A 5,417-nucleotide genomic window follows, 5' to 3' on the forward strand; every position below is an offset into this window, starting at 1 on the left:
TGTATTGGTAGGGAGGAAAAAATTTTAATTTTGAAGTTGAAAGATTCCATGGAAAAGGAAAAATCATCCCATCCAGGTCTAATTTTAATAATACAGCATGCTCTAGTAAACAAAATTAAACATAGCACGCAAACATAAACTAACTTCTTCCTAAATTTTGAGGTTATTCAGTTACTGCATTCTGGTATTTCTATGTTACTGAAAAAGCAATAGTTAAAAAAATCCAAACTTTCTCAACATACAGCTCTATCTTCTGAACTGATGAGAATTCAAATACCGAGTAGTTCATAAAGCAATTTTTGAGGACTACATGCAAATTTGACAGCCATAGCCATTTATAGTTCTGCCAGCTACTGCTCTGGGTTAAAAGAATTAAATTATCTGGCAAAGTTGTGTTTAAATAACACTTAAGAGTAGTAATTCTGCTGAGAAAAACCTAGAACAGCCATCTTCCTGTGGCTCAGACAGGACCTATTCTTAGTCCTGCCTGGGCAGCCCTGCAAACCCTTCATCTGGAAGCATGGATTTGCCACCCTGAATGGCACTGCAGCTGTAGTCACACCTGCTCCAAAAGGAGACCTTCACACTATGTATGAAGAGTCTACTTGAGGGAAAATGTTGTACAGTAGAAACAGGCCTCTGGGAGCAGGAACACCAAGGGGAACAAGAGTGGGAAGTTTCTGACTTTTGAGAAAGCAGGTGGATCTCTGAAATTACCCAGACCAAGTAGAGGTTGCAGATGATAGCCAAAGAGCTTAGGGAAAAAAGAAGAGTTACCTGGTTCAGAAGGATGAGGGCAGATCTTTGGGACTCAGAGGAAGGTATAGGTTTCTGGGCTTAGTGGAAAGAGTCGGGGAAGACGGAAGGAAAACAAAAGCCAGTGGGACAAATGGCACAAACACACGGCAATAAACAGCTGCTGGTCCCTGACTTCATGGCTGGCAATTTAACACCCCACCTAAACACTGATGGAGGAAAACCTAGCACAGAAGTAATTCCTCATCACAAGAGCATCTGGTAACTGCAGAATGAAAACCACTTAACAGCCAGGGCAAGTTGGAAACTATCCACCACAAAAAATTAAAAAAAAAATTAAACAGTGGATTTCCAATTGAACCATCTATGCGGAAACTCATTCCTTGTCCCTAAGCATGATCTAACCTACTCTTAAAGGTTTCCATTGCTGCAAGCTCCACCTCCAATCCAATGCCTTCAGCTGAAGAACTGAACCAGAGGTAGGGGTGAAGTGAACCTGTTGTATGTGGTGTCTACAGTCTGTCCATGTGAGCTTGAACTGAGAAAGATGACCAGATTTCTAAACCAAAGTTGTACTCTTAATATTAGAAGAACTGGTTGAAGAAGTATGATCCTTTTCTTACATGGGAGTGAGATTCTGGTATTGGAAGTAAAAAGCACAAAGTAATTTGACCTCTAGTGCATCCTGTGGAGAGTCTCCACTGGGTTAGCAAAAGCCCCAGAAAAGTGCCTAGTGGTGTGGTTGTCAGGTAGACATTCTTTGAGCACAGTTGCTCAAGCAGATATCAAGGACTCAGAGGTGTCCTGATGCTTCTGTCTTGTTAAGACATCCATAATCCTATGGCATAGCCCATGCCAGAAAATTCAGCAGCGTGCTGTGGGGTTCAGCTCTTTATTTGCTACTAATTACAGGAATGCTGTCTTGTACTGCAGTATACACTGAAACCTGCCTCCATTTCATGAGTGGTTCCTGTCAAAGTGTGCTTCAAAGTCACAATTCCTTTAAGAATACCTGAGTTTTACAGCAAGGGAAGCAAGGGTGCACCACTTGGTGCTAAACTGAAGACCAGACCAGCAACAGCAGCAAATACTTCCTAAAACTCTGATGACCACTGAGTCTTATCTTGCACGGAGAACTTTGATTCCCAGGGAGCTACTACTAAAAGAGTAACGACTTACAAGGCAAGTGCAATGGCTGCAGTCCTAGTTCCCATGCTAACACAGAGTGCTTTACGCTGCTCCAGCTCCCCAGGTTATCACAAAAGGAAGTTGATGTTTGCACCACAAGATAAACATGAGGTCACTCTCTTAGAGGCTTCTGGATTTTAATTCAGCCACTAGCCTCTTGCTTGACTGCTTTGTGTCTCATTTTCCTGGCAAGGCTGACATCCTCCTTAAAGCATGCCAAGACTCCCTCATGAGAAGTAATGCAGAAGCACTAGTGGTTGCGGTGGGCCTATCATTTCAATTTATCCACATAAAATAGACAAGTACTTGAGTCCCTGTAGGAATTAATCCATTTTGTCCATAAAGTACATTGTGATTCGACAGTGGTCTAGTTATCAGATTCCCTGGGCTGTTTAAGGAGTGAGGAGAGAATGCATCCTTCTTTGGACGAGCTGATATAGTTAGAAAACTCAGGCAAGCTTTCAAGTACATAAATCCAGCAATAGTCTTAGATCTACACAACTTAAATACTGTAATTAAGTACATATATAGTCTTTTCACCCAAAGTCCCTAGCATATCTTCTCCATGCAGACATGAAGAGAGAGCTGGAAAAGATCAACCATGAGGTTGATCTTTTTTAAGACACAACTTTGTTAAACACAACTTTGCCAACCATGGCTCTGTTGCCATAAACCAGTCCTCAGCTTTCAACTGTTTCTACATTTCTTCAGAGAATACTTCCCATAACCTGAATCTAATCTCTGACTAGAGATTATTTAACAGCTTCAATTATAACTCCTGGTCCACTTAATTTCTGGCCGTTCCTTATTTGTAAATAGCCCTAAGCATCTGTTTCCCTTGCTTCACAAGAAATGCTTTCAATCACACAAACCTGAGAGATCTCAAGCACCATGAGAAGCAGTTTGTTTCGACTGCAAGAAGAACCAAGTGTTTAGCAAAAAAAAAAAGGATAGAAAACAAAGTAAACAATAGAAGTTGGATTAGAAAGAACAAAAGTAATTATTTGAGAAATGTCATTTACCTGTCTTGTTATAGCAGAATAATCAAGGAACATGTTAAGGTATCCCATGCTCTTACCGGGCAGTGATTTTTTTAAGCTGAATCTACCTGCAAATTATTGTTTTTCAGTAGAAACTAAAAGTCCCAGGTGAAATGACAGATGAGATAGGATAGGGCGCTGCAGTCCTTGCTTGAGAAAGTTGACATCTTACACTGACAGGATGAACAAGAGACAAGAACAGTTGCAGCATGATGATGTGACTGGCCCCAGGTAACCCCGATCAGCAGCACAGCCGGGAACAGATCCCTTGTGTCTTTGCCTAACCCTTTATTCTGTTCCCTCTTCAAATTTATCAGCATTTTTATCAGTATTACTTCTTTCCCACTGAGTCATCAACTGAAGGATATTAGATAAACTCCTTAGCCACTGAAAAAACTCTGGTACTTGTGCCTCCTTGAAGCAACACACTTGTGTTTTCTGCACTGAATATCTGAGTACATAATGCCAACAGATTTCTATCAATTTACCCCAGATTGTACTTCAGCCTTCCTTCCCTGCAGAGCCTACAGTCCTAGCCTATGGGAGTGTGCCCCTCAACGATAAAACACGTCATCTGAGAAATTCAGTTTGTACAAAACATCAGTGGGAATAAAGTTTTCATCACACCAATTAAGTAATTTGACACTATCACTGTAACCAAAACCTGTACAGATCATTAATCAGATTCAGCACTGTGTAATCTATGCTCTGAACATCTCTTTGAACAATGTAATTCCTTTAGCAGCAACATTTCTTGCTAACAAGTCAGAACATATGCACGGTGAATTTCCCCTAAAGCGGGAGGACTAAAAGGAAACCTAGTCCTGACAAAATGTCAACAGTTTAGAGCAGGATTTCAACTGCTTGCTTACAAAAATCCTCTGCAGAGAGGCAGTGCCCCTAGTGACTAAATACACAACAGAATTTCCTTCCACTCATACCCTAAATGGACAGCCAAGACTTAAGGCACCCATAGCACCAACAGCTTTTCCAGACCTTCCCTAAATGATGCCAAGAAAGAACTAAGGCTAGCAGTAGAGGACCACCTTATGGTAGATCAATGAATGGACACAGGGCCTATCACCACTTAGGCTTTTCCTACTCTTGATTCTAGTCCAGGCCTGCTTTGTTACCCATCAGCACGTTGCTTCAGCTGAGCAAGTAACGTATCTGTGAATGAGGGATAATTAAACAGGGCACTTTCCAGGGACCACTTACATGAGTGCTACGTATGAAATGCTATGTCCAAAGCACATGATTCAATGAAGCAATCAACCAGCTAGGAGGCCAGCAGAACCACAGATACAATCTCTACAGGTATGCTTTCTGACACAAAGTGGTAATCATTTCATGCAATGATTTATATCATCTTTATAGCCTTGGCAATCATCCTCCCCTCAAAAATGATCTAATTATGACTGGCCTGTGAGGTTGGCTTGTGTACTAGCACAACAGATCTAGCCACGTTCACTGAAGGAGAAGAGCTCACAACAAAATAGGAATGAAACTACAGACTTCTTTATTCCCTTCCTCCAAAGAATGAGAGCTAACACTTAAAATCTGTAATTCAATGTAGACTACAGTAACTAACTGCAGGTTACTTTTATGAACACATGGATCAATATGACCAACAGTGACACACCGCACTTGATGAGGATTCACAAACTCAGAAGGCTACAGACACACAGTTTTAATGAGGTATACAGTGGTGCAACTGTTTGCCACAGCAAAAGCCTCACCAGCATCCCGCTTGCGCAAGCAGTCTTTCCTGTACTCAGTCATTGAGTCTTTCCTGTACTCAACCAGTCATTGCCTAGATTTCATGCTTGCGCCTAGCAAAACAGTAGCCAAATCCTTCCAGTAACTCCGCTACTACTCCGCTACCTTTATGAAAATCCACAATAGAACATTCATCTAAACCCTTCCCACCCCTTGTCACTATAGTCAAATGATGTTGCTTCAAGACCACGGCTTATCTACACAGGTCACGCTAATCTCACCAGCAGAAACAAGAGCAGGTTTTACTACAGCCTCTGTCACTATGGCATATACAGCCATTTACTGCGTAAGGACTGACTTTACTGCACACTTTAAAGGCCTGATACAACACAGCTTCACAAAGACAAGTCAGTAATCAATCATTTTCACCATTTAACTTTGCAGCCCTTTTCTTTACCTTTCAATTTAGGATTTATTTTTTGTACCAAGTCTTTTCCCATTTATCATGGGAAAAATTACCCTGCCCAGCACACCAAGAACTACTAAAGTACAAACTCCCACCTCTGTAGGAACATGCTCTGCGCTTACCACAGTACCTTCAGTGTCCTAACGCTCCTCACACCTGCGATTTCCTCAGCAGCCCTGTTTCAAGCTCATACCCCACCAGAGGTAAATTGCTTCCTCCAGCCTCAAAGCAGAGAATCTTCCTAAGCA

The sequence above is a fragment of the Antrostomus carolinensis genome, unplaced genomic scaffold (assembly GCF_000700745.2).
Source record: "Antrostomus carolinensis isolate BGI_N321 unplaced genomic scaffold, ASM70074v2 scaffold22945, whole genome shotgun sequence".
In the NCBI taxonomy this organism is placed as follows: Eukaryota; Metazoa; Chordata; class Aves; order Caprimulgiformes; family Caprimulgidae; genus Antrostomus; species Antrostomus carolinensis.